This window comes from Acinonyx jubatus, chromosome A2 (genome assembly GCF_027475565.1).
Source record: "Acinonyx jubatus isolate Ajub_Pintada_27869175 chromosome A2, VMU_Ajub_asm_v1.0, whole genome shotgun sequence".
Taxonomy (NCBI): Eukaryota; Metazoa; Chordata; class Mammalia; order Carnivora; family Felidae; genus Acinonyx; species Acinonyx jubatus.
The window spans coordinates 74,798,084-74,824,303 of NC_069383.1; the positions used below are offsets into that span (position 1 = coordinate 74,798,084).

General features: G+C 37.3%; 2 long non-coding RNA genes across 6 annotated transcripts in view; one reads left to right on the forward strand and one right to left on the reverse strand.

Moving 5' to 3' along the window:
• LOC128314799 (uncharacterized) overlaps positions 1-7,428 on the forward strand; it is a 388,750-nt gene extending 381,322 nt beyond the window's left edge. For all 3 annotated transcript variants that reach the window (XR_008296859.1, XR_008296858.1, XR_008296857.1), the window contains exons 3-4: positions 4,028-4,071; positions 6,111-7,428. This is a non-coding gene — a long non-coding RNA (uncharacterized LOC128314799). The remainder of the gene's footprint in view (positions 1-4,027; positions 4,072-6,110) is intronic.
• The window catches only part of LOC113603029 (uncharacterized), a 109,946-nt gene extending 101,645 nt beyond the window's left edge, over positions 1-8,301 (reverse strand). The window contains exon 1 of one of the 3 annotated variants that reach the window (XR_008296855.1): positions 7,857-8,301. This is a non-coding gene — a long non-coding RNA (uncharacterized LOC113603029). The remainder of the gene's footprint in view (positions 1-7,856) is intronic. The other 2 variants (XR_008296856.1, XR_003424561.2) reach the window with 2 other exon arrangements.
• Positions 8,302-26,220: the final 17,919 nt, after the last annotated feature.

Here is a 26,220-nt window from a genome sequence, read left to right on the forward strand (position 1 = left end):
TTCTCAAAGTACATCTATCTCATCTTGTACCTTAAGAAATTAGAAGAAAATTAAAGTCAAAGCAGTAAGGAAAGAGAAGAAAACTTGGAGCTAACATGAATATAAATACAGCTATAAAAATAGAGAAGGATTTGCCAAAGACAATGATAAATGACTTGTATACAGAAAATATAAAGAACTCTCAAATTTTGCCGAAGAGAATATAAATATCCTATATATTTATTTATTTTTAAAGTTTATTTATTTGAGAGAGAGAGAGAGAAAGAGAGAGCAGGTAGGGGCAGACAGAGAGGGGAGAGAGAAAATCCCAAACAGGCTCTACACTGTCAGCATAGAGTCCAACATGGGCCTTGAACTCACAATCTGTGAGGTCATGACCTGAGCTGAAATCATGAGTCAGACACTTAACCGACTGAGCCACCCAGGCACCCCAAACATCCAATTTAAAACAAAAATTTACAAAAGGACAGAAACTCACACAGACATGCTGGCAAAGATATGGGTAGCAAATACGCCTGTGAACCTAAATTTACTCAGTATCATAAGTCATTACATCCATGAAAATATAAGCTATAATGAGATATCACTACACATCTATTAGAATGGCTATAAAACAAAAGCAAAACAAAAACAAATAGACCAACAAACAAACCCTGGCAATTCCGAGTTCTGGTGAGGATGAGGTACAGATAGGGCCCTCAGACCTATTTTTGAGAATCCAAAGGGATATGACCATCTTGGAAAACAGTTTTGCAGTACCACAAGAAGTACAACACACACTATGGTGTGATGCAGCAATCCAACTCATAGGAATGCCGTGTTTCTCCAAGAGAAAATTTCTCCCAGAGAAATGAAATAAGACTTGCATACAAAACAAAAAACAAAAAACAAAAAAACTATTGGTGAATATTTTTAGCAGCTTTCTAATTGCCAAGAACAGGAAGGAATCCAAATGTCAACCAAGTGGTGAGTGGATAAACAAATTGTGGTGCAGCTAAATGATGATTTAACATTTAGCCAATGACACGAAATAACTATTAACACATGTAGCAACACTGAGGAAACTAAAGGGCATTATATTAAGTGAAAAAAGTCAAATTTGAAAGTCTGTGTGCTTTAAGATTTCATTTATATAACATTCTGTAGAAGGCAAAGTTATAGGCATAGACTTCTTACCAGTGGTTGTCAGGGGACGTGAGTGGAGGGAGGGGATGACCACAGACTTGTGCTCAGGAACCTTTTGATGTAATAAAAATATTATCTATATTCATTATGGTGGTGGTTATGCAAATTATTTGTCAAAACTGCAAACTATACACTTACAGGTAAATTTTACTCTAGGTAAAGAGTTACTGAAAAACATGAGAAAATGGGGAGCACCTAGGTTGTAGATATACAGGTTTTAATGTACATTTTTCAACTTTGTTCTATGCTTGGAAGTTTTCATATAAAGTATTGAAAAACAAAAATTTCCCCCCCCCAAAAGAAAATCCTTACGATAATATCAGGAGAAAAAAGTTACTAATAAAAATCAAAAAATTTTTAGATGAATTTAGCCTAAACAAACTACAAAGTATATAATTTTCCACTTCAGAGTCACAGGAGCAAGTAAATGACTCTAAGATGCCATTTTATCAACATTCATCTAGTCATAAAAATTCACATTTGTATTTACCTTCAAGTTTATAAATCCAATGTTACATATAGGATCTCTTTTGACCTAAATAATAATTAAGTTGGATAAATGGCATTACATTCCAGATCTAGAAACATCTACAGAGCAATTTAGTAACATGCATTAGGTCTATAAACCAAGACCAATGACTCCAAATCCTGTGTCAATTTTTTTTGTAAATTTCTATATTGAAGCTTAATATTCAGAAAAATGCATATATTGAAACAGAATATGTACTCAGGAGAAGTGCACAGATAAAGGTAAAGTTCAATGGATTTTCACAAACATCCATGTAGCCAGAAATGAGATCAAGAACTAGAACATCCCCAGCATACCAGAGGTACTTCAGTCTTTTTTAAGGGAGATCAGTGTAGGAAACAAAAGTTTCATAAAAATTTAATGCAGTGGTGCTATCGTCAATATAAATAACCCTCCCTTTAAGGGGTCTTTAAATAGTCAACTATTTTACTATATTTTAAATGATTACTTATATTTATTTGCATACAGCATTTTAGGAACATAGATACAGGCAGAGCAATAGGAAAACAGCTCCCAAATAGCATCGATTGGTAGTCAGCATTTATACAATTACAAGCAAGTCTATATAAAAAATTTCTATTGATTGTTTTTAGCCATATGCATGGTTAGAATGCATTGACTAATGGGATTCACTTCACTAGTCAAACACAATTTTTAAGATATTTATAAGCATAACCTAGATGACCTTAACGTTCTTCTCATTTTGACTACACCTTAGACAAATGTCTTCCTGAGTATGGAATTAAGCACAGAAATAAACTCATTCATGTAAGGTCAACTAATATTTTGACAAGAGAACCATTGTTCAATGGCGATAAGATAGCAACTTTAATAAATTTTCTGGGAAATTACCTCAAAATTAAGCAAAGACTTAAACAGGAGACCTGAATCCATAAAACTTTTAAAAGAAAATAGAGGAAAAGCTTCCTGATTTGTTTGTCTTGGCAATGATGTTTTTGGATAGAACACCTAAACACAAGCTATAAAAATCAAAATTAAACAAGCACGACATGCAAAAAAAACAAAAAAAAAACAAAAAAAGAAAAAAACAAAACTAAAAATAAAGAAAAACAGAAAGAAGAAAAAACCCACAAATCACTCAATTTAAAAAGTGCAAAAGACCTGAATAGACATTTCTCTGAAGATATTCAAATGACCAACAGGTACATAAAAAGGTGCTCAACATCACTCATCAGGGAAACACAAATTACAGCCAGAAGGAGATCTCCCTTCATACCTGAGTGTTTAGCATCAAAAACATAAGAGATAACAAATGCTAGTGAAGATGTGAAGAAAAGGGAATCCTCATACACTGCTGGTGGGAATGTAAGCCGATGCAGCCACTATAGAGAACAGTGTGCAGGTTCCTCAAAAAATTAAAATTAGAACTCCCCTATGAACTAGCAATTCCACATCTGAGTATGTATCCAAAGGCAACAACAATGAAAATCACTCTCTTGAAAATGTTATCTGCACCCTGGTGTTCATTGCAGCATTTATAATAACCAAGACCTGGAAACAACCCAAGTGTCCAGTACTAAGAAAATATGATTCACACACACACACACACACACACACACACACACACACACGTTATTCAGCCTAAAAGGAAGAATTAAGTACTGCTGTTTGTGACCACACAGATGGACCTTGAGAACCTAACGCTAAGTGACAGAAGTCATATTGAGAAAGGCAAATACTGTAGGACCTCACTTCTTATATGTGGAATCTATAAAAACAAAACAAAGCCCAAACTCATAGATACAGAGAATAAATTGGTGACTGACAGAGGTGGGAAGGAGGGTTGGGGAAATTAGTGATTAGTGAAGGTGATTAAAAGATACAAACTTCCAGTTATAAATAAGTTCTAGGGCTATAATGTACAACATGATAAGTATGGTTAACAAATTGTCTATTTCAAGGTTGCTGACAGATTTAAATGTTTTTATCACAAGGAAAAAAATTACAATTATATGAGGTGAGGAATGTTAATTACATTTGTAACAATTTCACCATATATCAAATCATTTTGTTATAAATCTTAAACTTACACAATGCTAGGTATCAATTATATCTCAATAAAGCTGGACAAAAAAAGACCTGAAAAGTATCTCTTGGAAACATAATCACCACAAGAAACAGAGCCCCTATATGCCAGGGTCTGTGGGAGGGTGGAGACCCAACTTTGATAACTGTGGATTAGTCAGCACAGATGGCAGTAACCACATGACCATCCCCCCTCCTCCAACATCTTCCAGTACTTTTCTACTAGTTCACCCCCGTGCTTCACAACTCTCTTGTCTTTTGTTGCAGGGGAGTTGAATTTTCTCTCTCTCTGCTACTACAAGGGCCTTAAGGTAAGTCTTCCTTACCTATTTAATTCCTTCTTGAAGTTTTTCTTTGCTAAGCACCACCTATATTCTAGGTGATATGCCATAAACTCAGACCTTGGATCTACTCAGGTAAATAATTAAGCAAATATAAATGAGTGTGATCAGTGCAGTATTCACACATTTACAAACTTGCTATAAAAAAGCAGCTAAGACAGGGTCTCCCCCTCAACTCCCACTCTCTGGAGTAGGAGGGATGTTAGGAAGTTACAGATTAGAAGACAAAGCTGAACCATGAAGGAATTATGGAAAAAAGCTTCATCATATGAGGGGAATTTACCAAGACAATACAGCATGAATGACAACATGAGGGTGCAGCAGGATTCTCCCACAGAGGGACAGAACACCGAGGCCTTTCTTTCCAGGAAGCAGCTTTATACTTGCCAGTACAGGCTCAGTGGGCTAAGACCCCAAAAGGCTGAGCCCCTAGCAGAGTGGGGTATAGCCTTTTATGCAATTTCTACTTGTTTGTCTTTCATATATGGTGACACATTTAGTCTGATCGGACACGGTCCAAGTTACAGAGTGTGTCAGAGCTACGCATAGGTATATAGGAGTTGATTGGGTCACCTTGCTGTTCTTTGTTCTGAGAAGGCTTCCACTGCATTCCTTAGGGAGGGGCTCTACCTCTGCCACAGGGGCACAGAACACAGAGATCATGATATTTGGGGAATAAGAGGTCAAGAGTCGCTGTAACATAGTGTCAGCATGTTGGTGAACCAAAGAGTGAGATCTTGTTGGGGTGGCTGGTAGACCGACCGCATTCAATTTATGAAAATTTAAGTAATCCCAAGTAATCTGGATGCCAGGAATTGTAAAGGGAATAGAATTAGATCAAACGTGATGAAATACAGGTATCTGAATATTCCTCTGCTAGCAGTGTAAAGGTTTATTGCTGGTACACTGCATCTTCATTAGGATATGGGTGGGAGAAAGCCCTCACTTTGTAGGGCTTACAGATTTCCCTGATGTCAACACTCCCACTGTGGCTGATTTCAAGCTGCCAAATGTTTAATAACCAGATTTCAGATCTTCCTTACTATTTAACAATTGTGTTCTCATGAGCCAGTGCAGTCCGTGCTAGAATACCACTGGTGTCAGGGGAAGAGAATGGGCTTTGTCTAGGTGAAATAGAGGAGAATATGGACTCATAAAGCAGCTGTGTTTATGGATAGGAGGAAATCTAATTAGGGGCATTATAGAAGTGAAGCTAAGGGTCCACTAAGAGGTGTTAATCACATTATAAGCAGTCTTTTCCCTAAGGGCCTTTTAAACAGGCAACTACTTAAAAGTCAAATAATGCACATCAGAGGTCAAGTAATGCACCCATGGTCACCTACTTTCTCAGTGTCAAAGCCTGGATTTAAACCCAGTCTGGCTCATTCCAAAATCCTACACAAGGTTGAGGGGTTTGACTCAGGTTCACCTGGAAAATGAACCTAACTGGATTGTTCTAACAATTAACATACTATATATTCAAAACACCTAAAACAACACCTGATATCTTTAAACATTTATGAAAGGGCAGCTAGCATTAATATTGTAATTACCATTATTCTGGTCTTGCCACAACCAACATGTTTAGTTGAAGGTGTCAGGACAGTGACACAACAATACATCAGAAGGTGTTAATACAGAAAGCAATTTTCTGTGCTTAAGAGGTTTACAAGCTGGGGAGAATAGTACATTTAAAGTGAGGTGGGTTTTGAATTTTATTTGTTAATCCTCTCTGCTCCCAGTATGAACTAAATCTTACAAAAACAAATCTACTTAAATTGGAAGATCAGCTTCTTTTCTATCATCACAGTGGAATAGGCTTGACTGGTAATGGTCAGCTGATCACATTCCCTCAGCTTAAAAGCTAAGATAATGGCCCTGTAAACAAACATTGTTCCTTTTATTGTCCTGCTAAAATCAGAAGTAGAATTGAGTTTTGAATTATTCAGGTAATGTTCATAATCCTCAAGTAACTGAAAACTCTGTGTCCCATGGAATATTTCCGACAGGAGAAAGACACCAACGCCCAGCCCAGTTTTGACCACTGGAAATTATATAACCTGTTGTCTATGTCACACACCACTGAGTTTAGCATCTGGGCAACGAGTTAGCTGCACCACGGGTGAGATAAACCTTTTAATCTATGTACAAAGTAAGAATCTTTTTGGCCACAGCTTTATAACCTCTGGTGCTTTGGACTTACAAATAAATCACTCATAAAATAGAAAATCTGGCAGAAAATTTGGGACACTAAAATAGCCTGCAAATTATTTAATTTTAGAAATTCAATAACTGCTATCAAACACACATGATGAAGATGAATGTATCTCTTGCAATTTTCACAGTTTGGCACACCAGAGAATACCTGCAAGGCAAGGTCACCAGAGCTGGGATTGTGTTCACACTTTTGAAATTAAGTCCTTGATAAAGAAAATATCTTCACTCAAAATTGAAACATACATTCACAAACAAGAATCAACACTCAATAAAGTACTGCTTCTGACTGAACAATTCCTGATAGTACTCAATGCAAGTCAATGCCAAAAGAATGCATGTCACATTACTTACTGCAGAAAAATTGCTATGTTATGTAATTACATTCTTTTTATATTCACTAGTTTTGTTTAATGTTTATTATTATTTATCACCCTAAGTTTCAGCCTTGGCATACACATTCTCACTGTGAAGACAGTGAGTCATTTGTTATTTTGTTCTGACCAAAAATAAACATACTACAGATTTGCAATAAAAATTATAACTGTTTTGCATGCTAGCATGAAAGGGATGTTTGCAACCAAAGCATGATGTTCCAAAAAAAATTATTTAAATTCTGGCACAGAGGGCAAGTTGAATTTCTTTTCTCAGCAAAGTCTCAAGTGGAAAACAAATATTTGCCCTATCTCTGGAGTGAACTTTGATTCTGTTTGTTTAAAAGGAAAGGGGAGTCACATGATGAGAATTATGTGAAGTAAAATTTTATACGGCATCCGTTTGAAATCTTTTCCCCCTTAACCACCCCCAACTGAAATTTTAATTCAAATCGGTGGAGGTGAACTGCCAGTTGGCCTGACACCCTCTGTGGCATGACTCTTGAATCTACTTTTTCGATTTTTGTGCATCCTTTATGGAGGGGATTGTGATGAAGAGATATTTTAAATACAGCATGCTAACAAAAAGTTTTAGGGGTAGTGAGGTCAACAGATCAGGAAAACAACTGCTGTTGAAAATAATAATAAAACAGTACTCACAGTTGCCAAGAGGAGAGGGCACAGCATGCCACAGGAAGCCCCACGGATGAGCAGGGACGGGGAGGTCTGCCAGGGGGGCCGAGGTAGAGAGAGGAGCTGTGGGCAGGGGTCTTTATTGTGGTTTCCACGGATAAGCACAGGTGAGGCAGGGCAAGCAGATTTAGCACTGGCTAGTTTGATATTTTCACTGGGCCCCAGGACCCTCGTTCTCTGGTACCGGGCCTTGGGGCTCATTAAGGCAGCTGTGTAATGGCCTGGAGTACAAAAGCCCAACTGTTAGTCATATGGACTCTGCATTGGTTGGTCTGTCTTTGAAAAATACATCCTTAGGAGGAGGACTCCTCCTGAGAACGGGGCGGGGAAGGCACAAGGACAAGGCAAAGTGATTTAAACATATTATCCACTTTTCCAGAATGAGGCAGGTCCAGCACATGCATGCAGGGCAGCTATTAAATGGGGAAATTTACAAAAGCTACAAACACGGTAAATACAAGAGGGGTGACTTACTGTCGTACAACCGAAGCATACGACACACGTAGAGGGTGCTGTGGGCAGACCACGTTGATTCCTGTCACAGGGCTGTTGAAGCAACACTGCTTGAGATCAGCTGCTAAGGGATCACAGCTTTCTCCTCTGGAGATGTGCTCTCAGCCAGTGGTGCTCAGACTTTGCTGTGTATCAGAATCACCTGAGGAGCTTGTTAAAACTACAGATCACTCGGCCCCACCCCCAGAGTTTCTGATTCAGCAGGTCTGGGCTGAGGTCCAAGAAACTATCATTTCTAACGAGTTCCCTGGTGATGCTGATGTGCTGGTCTGGGGACCGTACATTGAGAACAACTGCTCTAAACTGACAGGAGTCACCTCCACTGGGGATTATACCCTCCAGAGTCAAGGAATGACTGATAGGGAGTGTAAAAGTCCAGCTAACTTGCCTCAGATCAGGATAATTCTGTGCTGCGATCCATGCTCCAGAGCTCTACATGAGAACAGCCTGTGGCAGCTTACTCTGTATTTTTACCAGGTGTCTTGCCCCACCCAGAGCTGTTTCCCTCAGTCCCTTAAAGGTTTCTCCTTAGTAAACCATGGACGCAACACATACCACTCAGTTTTTGTTTTTAGGATACCCAACTTAAGAAAACAGATTTCTACACAAACTATCTATTACCAAAACTTCATCTAAGAATTATTTTATCATTTTAAAATTTGTTTATCCTCAATATTCTTATTGATCCTTAAACACAGCAATGGTTTTTGATGGTGGTCAGTAGTAGTCAAAATGCTCAGAAGGATGGAAAGTGTAAATAATGGAAAAAAATGGAGGTAATTGGGGATATTTGTAGAATAGAAAACAAAAGGGAGATTAGTTACCCTTGTCAAGAATATCCAGGATCTACTTATTGATGGCATTTTTTTTTTAACAAGGTGAATTAAAAAGAAATGATTCTACCTTCTGGCACTTTACACTATAAGGGATTGCCTGAAAATGAATTTACATTTTTGGGAGGGAATGAATTCACACACTGAGTATTAGGAGCAATAGTTTGATATCTAAACTAATTCCCCACAGTTGATTTATTTCAATTAATAAAATGTAATTAAATTATATGCATGAAAGAATAAATGAATTAATATACACTTAATAATCTAAATATATCAGATATCGGGCTACCCATTTTCTCCTATACCATTTATTTCATCCTTACGATTAAGGACTCTGAACAAGTTTTCAGAAAACAAAGAAATTTGGTGTATTTTTAAAAGATAAAGCAGAGAAAGAACTCAGACCCACTTAGTGTTGCTATTTTCCTGTCAATAATATAATGCTGTTAATACTGTTAACTGATTCTAATGAAGTAATATATGATTAGTGTCCTAATTAGTGTTACGGATGCATGAATAATTAATGTCATGCTTACCAATGATTTCAGCAAAACAGTGCAAAATGTGGGACTACCTCTTCCTCACCCTCTTTCAAACTTTTGAACAAAACTTACTAAATTTAATTCCAACTCCAGAAGAAAAAAGGACAAGTATTTTTGACCTCTACTTCCTTATCAGAAGCTAAAACATGTGATGGATGAGGTGGAATAGTGAGAAAGAATTGGAGTAGATATTTCTTAAATTACTACTGAGGACAATTCATGCAATGAATTTATGCAGTTCAGGCACCAACCTGTGTTCCAAGGCTATGGTTTAAGAAAAATAGTTTTGGTCTCATCAGACTGTTTTAAGATGCAGCATGTTGTAGTAGAATGAGTCCGATATCGTGTGTTCAAATTCATGTTTTCCCACTATTTTCTGTTTTATCTAAATCAAGTTATTATTGTTCTGGATCTCAATTTCTTTATCTCTAAGTTGGTGATGTTAATGCCCATCTCGTTAGTATGTTGCGAAGATAAAGTAATATATGTAGAGTTTTATACATCATAGCCAAAATATCACAGGTTCACAATTTCCCCTACTTTTAATTTTGTCTATGGCCTCTTCTTTTAATCAACACATAATATGTGCTCCAGTCAAGCTAAACTACTATTATCTATAAACAAATCCTGTAGGATCCAGCCCTCCTACCTCTTTACACCTCATGCAATTCACCTTAATTGCTGTTCTATTTTTCCTAGCCTTTGTAAACTAGTGTCCACAATTCTCTAATGCAGTGTGGTTTATTCCTCCTACGAATATCCAAGGATACATCTTACATGGAATTTGGCCCATTTTGCCATGTATTACTCTTGTACACACGTTATATCTTTGATGTTATTGAGTGCCGTGTTTTATTCTACCTTTTACAAGGGTGCCCTTTGTATACGTCCCTGTAGAAATAATGACATGAAAAAGCATGATAACTATGTTAGCAGTTGTCTGTTTGCCTCCCACACTATATCATAAGCTCTTGGAAAGGACTATGCATTTCTTCTATTTCTATGTTCTCTATTTCTCTACATATTCCACTACATACTCTGTGTCTCTCTGCATTTCACCTCAGTAGTGCACTTGCATTGGTACTTCCACTTTTGCAACCATATGGAAGTTCCATTGTAGAGGCATATATATCCAAGTCAATGTTTCATCTTGACACATTTAGTGGAAGTTTTAATATGTTCAATAATTTAATGGCTAAAATCGGTAGCTACTAATCTGAAGAAGGGACATTTGATACATACATGATGGGAGAGCTCCTATTGTGTTTGATCTTCTCTGTGAGACAATCACAGGTCCAGAGGCCATTAGATCCTAAGGGACCTGGAATCTCCAAGAAGTAACTCACAAGTCATAATCAGGTGGAGTTAAAAGTTCCTACCGTGTCATTGGAGTCAGAGCTTCCAGGACCCCTCCTCTTAGATGGTGACTGTCCTATCTTCCTCCTGAATTTCCTCAACCTCTGTAGCTACTCTTGCTGATTTATGCTTAGTGGATCTGACTCTACTTCCCAGTATTACTCATCATGATGTGTTATCCTCATTTGGACCTCCTGATCGCTTTATGTTTTACTCCAGAGTGAGACTGGTGTGATTTTGACCCTATACTGATACCTAATATCAGACTGCTTTCCATTCATCTTTTTTAGTACTGCCCATTGTCTGACTGCTGAATCCTTCCTAGCATTACAACCAAATGTAATCTTTTTTTTCTGTGAAAACAACCCTGTAAAAATATAGACATAGAATATTCCCCACCACCTTTTTTTCCCCAGACATAGCAGAACTTCTTCTGACTTAATTGGGTCCTCCTCATCATCTTGCCACTGAGGCTTATTAATTTTGTGTGCGATGTCAGGAAAGAGAGGTGCACAAACCACACTGAGAAACCACCTCACACCTGTCAGAATGGCTAAAATGAACAACTCAGGCAACAACAGATGTTGGCAAGGATGCAGAAAAAGGGCAACACTTTTGCACTGCTGGTGGGAATGCAAACTGGTGCAGCCACTCTGGAAAACAGTATGGAGGTTCCTTAAAAAATTAAAAATACAACTAACTTAATCCCAGCAATTGCACTACTAGGTATTTATCCAAAGGATAAAAAAATACTGATTCAAATGGGCACATGCATCCCAATTTTGATAGCAGCACTATCAACAACACCCAAATTATGGAAAGAGCACAAATGATTATCAACTGACAAATGGATAAAGAAGATGTGGTGTGTTATATATAAATATACACACACATAACGCAATATTAATCAGTGGTCAAAAATAATGAAATCTTGTCATTTGCAACAAGGTGGATGGAACTAGATTGTATTATGCTAAGTGAAATAAGTCAGAGAAACATAAATATATGATTTGATTTTTATGTAGAATTTAAGAAACAAAACCGAGGAACATAGAGGAAGGGAAGGAAAAGTAAAAACAGAGAGGAAGACAAACCATAAGAGACTCTTGAATACAGAGAACCAACTGGGGATTGCTGGAGGGATATCGGCTGGTGGGATGAGCTAAATGGGTGATGGGCATCAGGGAAGGCACTTGGGATGAGCAGTGGGTGTTGTATGTAAGTGGTGGGTCACTAAATTCTACTCCTGAAATCATTATTACACTATATGTTAACTAACTTGGATTTAAATAAATGAATGAATGAATGAATGAATAAATAAATAAATAATAAATAAAAAGAGGGGTGTGTTTTTCCATAGACATCTCAAGGAATAGGGACTCTACAGGCCTCCCCAGTTCCTCAAGGCATATAACTTTCGGAACCAATTCACAGTCAAAACCTGAATCTGAATCTGCCATATAGAGCCAGGAAGAAACATCTGGATGAATGTTTTGAAGACGTACAAACTATAGCTATGTGTTTCAGGAATCACTCATAAAGAAGGCATAGGCAATGTTGTCTCTAGCAAGCAGAGTAATGTAATTATGACACCTCTAACAACACTTAGACATAAATATTCAACCTATGTGGACAGGTAATAGATCACACCTTTTGGCAGAAACAAAAGCAGAAAGTACATTTGTTTGGTTTTCAGTGATATGAAATACCAGATTTTTTTCAAAATTTTGGACTCCCAAAGAATATGTGTTGCACTGCTGGGGAGTATGCTGAAAATAAGTTTTCACCGGGGTAACTAGAGAGTTGAGAAATGTAACCAGATGTTTCAAGCAAAAGAACATCAATCCAGTCAGAGATAATATGTTGGTGGGTTATGTCAACATGAGCTATAATGAGGCCAAGACCAAGGCCATGCCCATGGAAAAACCATCAGGGATGAGAAACAGTGATGAGCAGGAGATGACTGTATAATGATCCGTGCTAAGTTGCATAACCTTTTTCAGAGAATAAATCTGGGCATGCAAGAAAAACATCACCAAATCAAACAAAAATCCTCTTAGACACCTCCACATTCCAGCCTCAACAAAGTGGCCAATTTCCAATTGTTGGATATTGGATAAGCATGACTCCAAGTGTTCTGCATGGTTGTACTTCCATTGTTCTGCTGAGCTTTGACTTTGTAGACAGATTGTCTGGGTCTCATTTGAACCTATAGGTCTTTTAATAAACATGTACATTCCACTCTCTGAAATGCAAATCACTTTCATGATCACTGGGGAAACGTGAACTGCAAGCTATTTTTCTATTTTATCTCATTAGCAAGAATTCATTTTCCCTTTAGATATAAATATGATGTTTGGGTAAAAAAATACAGGATTCTGTGAGATACATATTTTTAAGTTATATTTGCATTATAGTTATTTTTAAATTTAATTCCATTTTCAAAGGAAAATAAGGCAACCTGATTCTTCATTGAGATATATTTTAACTTCATGAGTTTATGTGTCTTACAGACAAGGCTTGAATAATACATGAAAACTTGACTTCACCATTTGTTTAAAACTTGAAATCAAGATGCATTTTACTTTCATCTCAAGCATTAGTAGAAAAGGTGAGGAACATCATTTTCCTAACTCTAAAGTCCAACCGCATGGCCAATCAAGGTTGATTGATTGAAGATGTCAAAAGAGTGGCAGCCAATATCCTCCAGTCTGCTGACCTTGCGTTCCAGAAGACAGATTAAAGCAGGCTGTCTTTTTCTAAATTCAAATGGATTGGGGGGAAAAATCTTTGTGCCTTGATCCATTAGGGGGTCTGTGCTTAATTGATCTTTGACTCTACTGCAGCTGAACAACTTAGTAACACTGACATGAGCACTTGTTTACAAAATGGTAAGTTGGGATGATAGTTCACCTCCAGCTTTTAAACAGAGTAACAACTTAATAAGGTGATGAAAACAAACTATATAAAAACTATGAAACAGCCCCAATCAAGCAATATTCTATTAAATTGACAACATTTAAAAGTTTTCATTAGCAGTGATAGGTTGCATACCTTGGTAAGCTTCATATCCATACACCTAGCATATTTGCTGCTGATGTTTTCAGTATTTAGCCTCAATATTATTTTCAATATTTAAAATCAGCTTGCTATAATACAAAAATAATTCCTGCATACCTACTGTACAGTGACTACAGGCAGTGTGCAACTAACTACTCTTCGGTTAAATAATGAGTTGTTTGCTACTTCAAGTTACATAAGAACTTCGGATGGCTGTATAACTTGAAAATAATTTTTGGTGTCAATTTTTATTATAAAAACCAATTCTTAAAAGTTTTAAGGTAATATCCTGTTGTAGATTACCATGACAAAAAGTTGCAAGTGTTCTTTCATGGCCGTGATTTTCCTTTATTTATAGCAAATTGAAAACATTCAATTGCTTTCTATCAAATTATATATTTATTACTTGCAAAATTTATAAGGATATTTTGAATTAATTTCCTTGGCAGATAGAGAAGTGAGTTGTCATTGGATGTAATCTCAGCATAATATATTCACCATAAAATTATAAAGTTTGGATGTAATAAGAAACATACAGATAATATACTATGTGACTTTAGAATATCCTCCTCCTCAAACATATGTAGTGATTCATTCATTTCCTATTATTTTATGTTAAGAAAATAAAATTTCCCTCATGGATCCTTAAGCATTCTCAAGAAAGAGTGTTCAAATACTTAATGTATTTGATATGTGTGTTTGTGTGTGTGTGTGTGTGTGTGTGTGAGAGAGAGAGAGAGAGAGAGAGAGAGGGAATTATATTAATGTATCCATGTGTGTACTCTGTTGAATAGTCATCATAATAAATTTCATTAGATCTAAAACAGCATTAATTGCAAGATGCATTATTTTATTTACTAACATAAAAGATAACGTCTGCCAACTAAACTGTGACACAGTACTAAGCTGACATCAATTGTATGATACATTCTGATTTCAGGGATGTAGGACATGCAAAAGAAAGTACACCTTAGACTAACTGAACTATGGTAACTTCATCATGTAGGTCACACAACCATGCTCTTCCCAGTGATTCCTCTGGCCAATAAGAATGTGAACAAGAAACACACTATGCTGGTGTTCTTTCATTTGTGTCACAGTCTCCCATGTTGTGTCATCGTCTTCACTGCTTCTGACAGTTGGAGTGTTCCAAAGTTCACTCCTCAGACTTCTCTCCTCTGCCTATTTTCACTCCATAAATGGTCTTACCTAATTCCTTGCCTTTAAATATCACCTATGTGGCAGATGGATCAATCTTCAATTGTGAGATCATTTCCAACCTCTCTCTGATCACTGTTCCAACTACCAGTGTGATCCTTCCACCAGAGACCTAAAAGCCCCAAATTCTGAATCTAACACAGAATTCTTGGTGGCTGCTCTTCCCAGTTCTCCTAATCTCAGTAAATGGCACCAGCCATCCAGCAGTTTCGACCAACAATTTAGGAGCCTTTCATGATTTTTTTTCTCAAGTCCCCTATTCACTCCTGTCAGGTCTAATTTCAAAATTGGTTAGAAACTGGCCAACTTTTTGGTCACCTCCACCACTCTCACTTGAGTCCTAAATTCCCTCAGCTTTCTCATGTGCTGCTGTCTTGGACTCTCAGCTGGTCTTTGTGCCTCTACACTTTTACATTCTCCACAGTGGGGCCAAAGGGATATTTCTGCAAAGTCAATCTTATGTTATACTCCTGCTCAAATCCCTTCATTAGTTTCCAAACTTAGAAAAGTACAAACCTTTCTCTTCTATGGCGTATAAAGTCTTACAGTATCTGGCCCATTGGTATCTCCTAGTATCATTTCCTAGAACTCACTTATGTGCATACACACACACACACACACACACACACACACACACACACAGATTCACTAGGACTCCACTAGACTGTAGGATTCACAATTCATGACTGCTACTGGAACTTGGTTTTATCTTATTTGCCACTCAATAGCCAGTGCTTGAAACACTGACCGACATATAGCAGATATTGAATAAATACTGATGATGGAACGAATAAAAGAATGAGCGGATGGATGGACAGATAAAACAGGAAAAGGCTTTGTAAACGTGGATTCATTGTCTCCTCTTCCCACCACTGGGATCTGGTGCAATACCGAGTGGTAACATATCTAAAGCTGAATCTGGGAGTGCTGAAGAAATGTACAGAGTTATGAAGGTCAAAGACTCTTGATTTTTGTCCAGGAATAGAGAGGTTTTGGTTAAAGAACTGTCTTGAGACTACTGGTGTTTTTAGTCAGTGCTGCTAACATCTTTAGTATAATGGTCAGTTACAATATTTGCTCCTAAAAGTCCCCAACTAACATTAAAAACATGCTCTTCCAAATCTCAGGCACTCTTCAGATGATCATTTCCCTTGTTTGTCAGCCTGGCAGTTGCGTAGTTAATGATCTGCCAGCTATCAAGCACCAAGGCGGGGAAGATGTCTACCAGACATTCAACTAGATTGCTGTCCAGACTGCTGAACCTAAGGCTAGGAATTTGATGTCAAAGCTCCTCACTGCTGTCTGGCTATTAGGCGTGTGAGCAGCAGAATAACTGTTGTTACTGAAATTCATCACAAAATGCTCTGTCCAAAACTTATGCTGAGGCACTCAGTGAAATCTGTCTCTGTGGGGCAGAGGGTCATCTGTCATCTTGAAAGAAGCTTGTGTGAGCTCTGGGACTCTGAAAGGGTTTCTCTAATATGAAATATTTATGTGAGAACAGGGACTGGGTGTGACTCTGGGGCTGTGGAGCAAATGATGGTACTATTTTTGCTCTAAATCAGAATGTTCTGACAGTAGATAAAGCAGTCTGAGATTCTGAAGCTGTTCCAGTCATGTGATTTTCTGGCTTCACAGTTCCCACCCGATGCTGTGTGCTCCTCCCCCATGGCTGTGAGCTTATTAGCCTCTACCATTAAGGGAAGTTACCAGCAAATCACCGCATGTAGAGAGACACCATTTATGATGACTTTCTGTAATGAAATGAGCATTTTCTTCCCTTGGTAGAAATTACATTTCTTAATGGTTTGGTGACAGTAAGTTGTCTTTACACTGGAAACTGTGGGGTTTTTTGTTTGTTTTTCCACTTTAAAACCATTTATCTTAGGTGGATATGAGAAGCCTGAAGGTTTGGAAAGATGGGCAACTAATGAGCCTATCTAGGGAGACCTGGATGACTCATTTAGTCTCAGGATACCTAAGTCACAGAAAGAGAAGACAAAAGGTATCTCAAGAATTTCATGGGTATTACAGGGCAACCAAATGATAAATATTAGCAGAAAAATCAACTTGACAGAAATGACACAGCGAGTCAGGATCACTTCTCAGAACTTCTAGGAAGTTCTAGGCTGAGACCTGATTTTAAAGTAATTGGAGAAGGAATCGTGTCTCACAAACACTTCCTCATGTGAAACTCCAGGATAATAATAGCTAATCCACAAAATTGTTGTGAGAATTGAAAAGAATAAAACACACAGAAAAGCACCTGGTAAATTGTGAATGGCAAAACAATATTCAAAAGTAGTTTTTGTTATTACTTTTGTTGAGTGGGAATGAACCTCAATTACTGCCACAGCTCCCAGAGAGATGTTGAACTTCAACTTAAGGAGGAAATGGCTAATTGGACACATCCAGGTTTAGAGCATCAAACACAGTTTACATCTCTATCTACATCTCTAGGTCTCAATCTCTTTCTCTCTCCCTCTCTCTCTCTCTCTTTCCCTGACAAAAACATACATATATATATTTTTTCCCTCTGGTCTCTTCTTGAAAAATAATAAGAGATAATTGGTCAGGGATTAGGATGTGGTCTGAAAAAGGAAATTTACTTTAGGTGAGCCTAGATCATAAGAAATAGCAATGCAGTCTTAGAATGTATTTAGAAAAATATTTAAACTATGTAGGTAAATGTCTCTAGCAAACATTGATAGGCTGTAGCAATGCATTCCTACTATACTCCTAACTTGGGGCATATTAAAAGTGACAATATGTGTACCATCCTCAATTGTAAAAAAATGAAGCTTCTTACAGCTGAGGGCAACTAGTTAGGTGATTAGTGGCACCTAAACTCTGCCAGGCAGCCTAAAAGCTGAGAATATCAAAATACCGGAACACACTGCTTAGAGATCTCAGGCTTTAGATCTACAAAGCATCAGATGCTGGCAGCAACACTTACTACCTTGTGAAAGTCACCTAATCTCTCTGAACCTGCAATGCCACATTTGTAAGACTCGGATAATAATCTTTTCCCCCAGGTACTCTACATGAGGTTCAGATGACATGGTGTTTGTGAAAGATGAGAAAAGTAAAGCAATGTATAAATTTTTGATATGGATACCGAAGGTAATTTGAGTTTTTCTGCTGATTTATCAAGGTTTGGATGCAACTGAGCAACTTGGAGCTGTGACTATACTTAAAAATAAAGAAGTTCTATAATGGAAAGTGGTAAAAGCATATTGGACAGGGTGGAAATGGAAGAAAATGAGCATGATTTTATCACCACATTTGTTGTTGAAGTTGTCGCCACCCAAATGAGATGGGATTTTGTTTTTGAAAATGAAAGACAATTATTTCCCCACATTTCCAAAATATGCAATTTCTGCTGTTATTTTACTATCTTATATTTCAATATTTAGGTCTCTGAATGTCAATCCAGAATATACCGTGTTGAAATGTTGGGTCAGTGTCTGAACCTTGTTCTTTTTCAAAGAGGACAACTGCCTAATCTCCTTTCCAGCCAAATGATAAAGTAAGGTATTCTAAAAGAAACAAGCTCAACTTACTGTATATTTAATACATGAAATATTCCTCTTTTGTCCAATTACAGAGCTAAAAGCTTTACTTTGGGAGTCAAAAAATAGATTTGTAGAATAAAAGACCTATTATTTACATTCTGTCCCTACTTTTTCTTACAATACCAGCAAAAATAATAAAGGGGCAGGGGATGGGGGAGAAAATAGGGAAAAGAATTCTGTTTACCTTTCTCTGAAGCTGGCCTGGCTGAAAATTCTAGCAATGGATGGCTTGATGGTTAAGAACACCAAGCACTATCTCCCTTGGCTGAAGATCAAGTCTTGTCTCATTTGTAATTTTCTCAGTACCCTTGGCTAAGGAAGAAGTACCATGAGGTTGAACATACCTGCTTCCACCCTGAGTCCCAGTGAGAGCAACCTCTAACTAAGTAGACCCTCTTGCAGATGAGGATAAAAAGCAAAATATACCAGAAAACACACACACACACACACACACACACACACACACACACACACACACACAAGAACTAAAAGCCATAGTAGAGAGAGCTGAAGAGAGATGACATGGTATTATTATTTCATTTCTCACTTCACGGAGAGTTATACTTTGATAAATCACATATGCACTGTCTTTAAAATGTAGAAGGACTCTTCAGAGGTAAGGGAGAACATTTTTACTAATAAAAGCAATGATGAATTAATTATGTTATCAACATGAAACTTTAAGTAGGTGTTTTATCATATTCAGCCTTGGTATGTTTTTTTGAATTTGTGATAATGGAAAATATGAACTATACAACCTATATTCCAAATATATTTTATGGCATTGCTTTTAGGTTCTTTAAAATAAGAAGTATCATATTTCCACTGAACAGAATTAAAATAACATGTATATTCACACAAAATAACCATAAGGAAGAAAACTGGATTATACAACATGGACATGGGAACATGACAAGAACAGGATAGGAAACCACATGTGGTGTCAAATAGTCAGAGGCCAAAGCGATCTTGTTTCTTTGGCAAACTGTTGGACCTTCTTTTTGGGGGTGCTCTGGCATCTCCCTTGCAAGTTACTACAGCACAAATCAAATTTTGTCATGTCTACTTCTAACAAATAGAAAGGTGAAATTCTTGTGTGATGCATAGAAGGCAGCAGTGCCTAGCTAAAGATGACTGTGTCTATTTCCCATGTACAGATATAAGTGGGAAGGGAAACACAACCCATAGGAATATTATTTTACCAGGTGACACATTTGTTGAGAAGGGTCATTTCTTGGTGATTGTCTTAATCTTATGTGATTCAACTTTTCAACTTTTTTTTTAATACTGTATCTGTCTTCAAGTTCTATACACTCATGAAAACACCTATGATGATATAAACTAGAAAGATATTTCCAATGACCATTCTTAATCTTCTTTTCTCTTGTCTTCTGAATTTGTTTCTTTCCTAATTCCACAATAAAACAAACCTACTTTTAGAAAGATCCTAGAGGAAGTGGTTACTTAGGATAAGAGAAGACTCTACAATAGAAATGGGGACCAGGAAGGAAGAAAAACCAGGCACCCAGAATCAAAATATAATAAACCTTCTTTCTCGGGCCACTGAGGAGTTTTGCTTAGGCAAGTACATTCTGGAAAGTGACCGTGATTATTTATTTTAGTTTAACAAAATAGATATTCACTCTCAGAAAAGTGATGACCCAAACTGATGGGAACCGCAGTTACCTGCCTTTGTGAGAAGCTGCATTGTCCAAAGATACGGAATAGAGAAAGATAAGCAAACCCAGGCTCCCTGAAGAGTCTAATCACATAACTGACTTAGAAGCAGCTTCAAAGCTGCCAGAGAAACTATTTGAAAAGCCTGCCAGTGTGTCAGATCCTGCTGCTAGCAAAAGGTCTTTCAAAGGCTGGCATCTGGGTCCTGTGATTGCTATTCAGAAAGGGTCGCTGGGACTTCATGCTTAATCTCTGGTGATCATGTGCTCTGGCCATTACTGGACTATTTGGACTGTGAAGATGGTTGTCTTGATTCACGATGAAAGCCTATCTTGTGGTTTCACTTCTGAATAGGATTCTTTCACACTGTCCTTTTAATTTACTTACCATTTTGCTGTGACTTGAGCATGTGTTTGCTCTGTGCCATGAATTGAGTAAACTCTCTTTTTCACAAACCAGGGTTAAAGTTAAAAACCCAGCCTTTTGCACACCCGTGGTTCAGAAATCTCATAAATGATGAGCTTCATGTCCTCTCTTTTTAAAATACTATTTTGAGACAGTTCTTTTATTATGACAGATCCTCACATTTGTTTTATTCACAAATTTCTTTAATTCACCTCCATGTAGCAAGCAATATCATGTAGCTATTACACACGTGAAAAAGCCTGTCGTATCTCCTGTCCCTTCCCCCCACAATACTCCTTGCCATGTCCCATGTTGACATGGTCTCCCCTGACTGTGTCAGTAATGGAAATCCTCATGCCAGTATTTTGGGAAAAAAATTGTTCTAATCTATGTTAGGCTTGACTAAAGAGGTTACAAAAACTGCACTTCTCTAGTTAACCTTCATTTAGCCACCCTGTGGAGATAGCTTGCAGACAACTCATTTCACTCCCTTTTGTCTGCGTGGCTCACTACCACTTTCACCTGCCTTTAGCTCACTTCTAATGACTTGTCATACAACATCCTCCCCAATTGTACATAGTCCATTAGACAATTACATCTGCTTGGAATCCCTCCACAGAAAGGATTCTCCTTCACAATTCTCCTTCAAGTGCACATACCAATCACTGGCCAATATTTCAATGGTTTTCTTCCTCTTAGGTCTCAGTTTTATTCTTGGCTACCCATCATCCTCTATTTCCAAATATCAGTCTGTGGTTCTAACCCATTGTACTGAAACAATCCTTGTCTTGAGATGAACTCCTGTGTGATTAATGTCACTAGCTTGAGGCTCCTGCAATAATCTTCATGCAAGTATATAAAATTCATTATAAAATTAACATGTCACTGAGAAAACTCTACTTGAACACTGGCACTTTTCTTAAGTCCGTTCATTATTTTTTTTGAGAGTATAATTATTATTCACAAAATTGTGGAGAATTCGTGAACTGTAGAGAATTTTGAAAGGATTACTGATTTCTAAGATATTTACCAACCAATATCCAAATTTATAGAATTATAGCCATGGGAAATGTAAATAGAGCTGTAGGCATTTGTTTATTTGTGTAAAATTGTCTGTAATGTTAACTGAAGTTTCGACTCATATTTAAAAGAGAAATAGAGCCATAGATGTGGTTTTGCAACCCCTAATTAAAATCCTTGACATGCTGGCATCTTTGGCTTTTCAACTACTATCATGAACACTTAGGCCTGAAGAAAAGAATAAGGGTTGATAAGCTACACTCACTTTTATAGCATGTCCAGCCAAGCTTTTAATTTTGATGTGCAACTGATGAGGGAAACAGACTTACATACATAACAGTGGAGGAAATACATACCTGATATTTAGATTAACCCAAGTTTTAATTCATAAAATATAAATGAATGGTCAAGTATAATTAGACAAATGAGGAAAATCAACAGCATATAAAAGAAAGACTAACCAGAACTGTTCACCCAAAAGACGAAAAATCTCAGAAGTAATTCAGGAAACAGAAAAGATTTTTAAAATTCTAACTCACTCATATACACACAAATTTATAAAGTAAGAGTCAAATGCTTTCAAAAGGTAACAAGGGAAACTTCAGGGAGCAGGAAAGAGTCCTTTGAAGTTAAAACACACATATTGAGACAGAGAGAGAGAGAGAGAGAGAGAGAGAGAGAGAGAGAAAGCGAGAGGGAAATGGCAGAATGCAAAAGTTAATAAAAAGGGGATAGAATCTTAGTTACAGAAGACTAATATAGGAAGTAGAAATCCAGCTAATAAAAAAATAGAAGGGAATATTTTCTAAGAAATAATTGACTTAATTTTTCATAGTTGAAGACAAATATCTTTAGATAATATGGTGCTTCAGGGACCTGTAGGAAAAATGAAGAAAATCCCATGTTTTGATAAAACCTAAACTGTCAGAGTGCAAAGATTAGAAAACACAAAAGATTGTAAAAAATTTCCAGAGAAACATGGCATGTCTCTGATAAATGTACAAGTAATCAATTTGCACTAGACTTTGTGATCGCTAATGTGATATGTTGAAACAAAGGAGTAATATCCCCTGAGTTTTAATAGAAAATGGTTGTATACCAAAACAGTAAATGCAGCCTGGGTTATTTCATTTAAAAGAGGTAGAGAAGGAGGATTTGTGGCTGTTTGTATAATTATATATAAAAATACAAAATATAAATATTCAAGAGAGTACTGAATCTTGGTTGGTGTCTCAGTCTTACTGTTTAAAGGAAATAGTCTTTGGGGTGCCTAAGTAGCTCAGTCGGTTAAAGCATCTGACTTTGGCTCAGGTCATGATCTCACAGTTCGTGGGTTCAAGCCCTGCACTGGGCTCTGTGCTGACCGCCCAGAGCCTGGAGCCTGCTTTGGATTCTGTGTATTCCTCTCTCTCTGCCCTTCCCCCACTCCTGTTCTGTCTCTCTCAAAAATAAGTAAACATTAAAAAAAACTTTTAAAAAATAGCCTTTGTTATTTCATTAACCCCATAGTCTTAGTTCACTTGTTCGTGAAGTGTTCCACCGGCTCACAGCATAGTTTTGAGGATGATGTGAAGTAATTAGTTTGAACATGCTTTAATGACTGTTAAAAACATAATTTAAAGGTAAGTTTCTCACCTCTGTTTCTTATAACTCCACTCAACAAGCTACTCAGTCAACATCACCGTTTTATTTCAGGAGGATTCTTGGATAGAATATTTCTTGTGAAATTTTGATCTTTAGATAGTATATCTTCTGATACACTATGATGGGTTGGGAGCTATGGAATTAAAAGGGAAGGCAAAGTGTTTGTAGTGCTCTATTAATTATCTATGTCCTGTATCAGTAAAAAGTTTGATTTTTGTTTAAAAATTTAGGTTGCAATGGACATATACTACTGTTAATCTACTCGCTTTTGAATCTGTATTCCCTGATCTTTTTGCAATGAACTAATGAAAACACAGTACTTTCTCAGAAACCGAGGTGATTCCACGGCCTGGGAGAACTTGGGTGGCTCCCCTTCTCTATGAAACATGTGCCTATTTCAGGGACAGTTTGGGAGCACATAATGGATTCTGGAAGTGATGCGGGTTGTTCAGTGAACAGTGAAATGCCTTTCTTTATCTCAAAACACTTGCACTGTCCCAGTTCTTTTATACATTGCTAGCCGCTTTACTCAAGCCTGATGGCCAATTTCTCTGTTTACATCTTCTTTTCTGTAAGGTGAGTACATGCACATATTGCTTTCATTGAAGTTTTAATCCACTTTTTGTAAGTACTATCCTAGCAGCTGCTATTTTCCTCTAAATTTCCATTATTTTTCACTTGAAGGGGGCACACTAGTGTGTTTCAAAATACACATTCCTATGGGAGTGCCAGTTAGTTTTTAATTATGAGTGGATGAAAGTGTCAAATGGATTCTTTTGATTGAAAGAGTGCCAGTGATATATTGCTTTGTCATCAGAATTTAATTTCATTATAGGAATATGAGTGGCCACTGAACATTTTTCCTTTGGATGACTACAAGTGCAATGCAGATTCCAGCAGGTGGCTGAGTAGCATATATAAACTCTTATGATCAGAGTAGGGATTAGCTATTATGGATTGTCCATATCGATGAATAATTTTGCATATAAGTGATGTTTGTGGGAGTCTATGATTGCATACATCATTTCTCCCAATTAACTTACATTAAATTTCAATTGTCTTTTGAATTTCAGCAGTCCCTGGGAAGGGGGTGTGGGCGTGTGTAGGTGCCCTTTGAAAGAAGTATCATTTAGCCTCTGCCTTCAAGGATAGAAACAGGGACATAATATTCTTTGCAATAAAAATTAATCTATGTTGCAGCTATGTTCTTTCCATAAATGGGTAGATGGGTCACATTAAAAGGGCTGTTTTGCTGTCCCTAAGAGAGGATGCAGTGGCCACAAGAAGTTTCTGTGGCCTTCAGCCACTCGTTTTATCAGGTGCTTTTGAAATGTGTATCAGTTCTATCTGTTCTTTGTGCAAAGCATGTGTATTCACTTCTGCTTCTCTAGTGGTCACTTCTGTTTGAAGATTACCATATTTCTTTGTAAGAACTCTCCTGATCTGTTCCCTGTTATCTTCGTGTGACTGATAAGGTATGTTACTTTTATCACCCCTAAGACCTTTGGAAATAAATAATTTAGTTTGCATGAATAAATTTCTTATGGAGATACATTAGATAGGCAGCTAAAGGAAGGTGACTTGGATAGTTAATTGAATCTGCTCAAGTAGTCGCAAAATACATTTTTCAACTGAATTCTTCTTTTGTATATATTATTAATTCCCTGCTTCTCTATGAACACGTCTGCTGCAACTTTAAAATAAAAGACATACAAACAGATGCTAAGACAAGAGTTAAAGACTAAATCAATATTATGTCCACTTCCTAAATTGCACAGATATGTTCTTCAAAAGCAGCTCAGATAGGGGCACATGGGTGGCTTAGTCGGTTAAGCGTCCGATGTCAGGTCAGGTCATGATCTCATGGTGTGTGAGTTCGAGCCCCGCATTGGGATCTGTGCTGACAGCTCAGAGCCTGGAGCCTGCTTCACATTCTGTGTCTCCCTCTCTCCGTCTCTCCCATGCTCATGCTCTGTCTCTCAATAATAAATAAACGTCATTTTTTTTTAAAGCAGCTCGGATAGAATAGATGGAACTATTCACAGGAGTTATCTGTGAATTATAGTAATGTCAACAATTTAACTTTTTTCCTCCATAACTGCTGCCTTAAACATGCTCAGCAATGAGCATTCAAGACTTTTATGATCAAGATACTATTTGAATAATTTTTTATTTAAAATTTAAAGAAAGAAATTATTTGCAAAAAAGAAAGTTTACCTAAACACTATAAAAAATGACTGGGTCAAGCCCTTGGGGTCCTCTACTACATAAATCACAGAAATCTTAGCATAGTAATATCAGATCATGAAACTGCTTCCCCCCTGCCCAGGTGAGTGGAGTGAGTAGGTGATAAAAATGTTAAATTACCTTTCCAATGTCTCAGTGGCTGGATCCAGGGTTCCTAACCTCTGACAAGAGGTTTTACATTATATAATGCTCCCTTTTTTTCCTTTTGAGTTTGTTTGTTTTTGAGAGAGAGAGAACGCACATGTGAGCAAGTGGGGGTGGGGGGCAGAGAGAGAGGGAGACACAGAATCTGAAGTAGGCTCCAGGCCCTGAGCTGTCAACACAGAGCTCAATGTGGGGCTGGAACTCACAAATCATGAATCATGACCTGAGCTGAAGTCGGACGTTTAACCGACTGAGCCACCCAGGCATCCCTAAAAGCCTCCTCTTGATGGAGAAGATACTTCTAAGAATCTGACAACAACCTAAGTGAACAAAAAAATTCATCTTTCCTGCCTGACCTGTTATTCCTTTATTTCTTATGCTGAATTTTCATTCTCAAATGAAAATATCCCTATTTGTTGCTAGAACAGCAGATAGCATAGTAAATGGAGAAATACCACACTGAATCAATATTAATTTTTCCACATATTCTCATCCATTTACCTCTTACCAAGTGTCTCAGACATGTAAAGTAATGGGTAATAATTAAGTAATGCAGGACGACATGGGATATAACATGTATGTTGAGACGAATCCTGGAAAA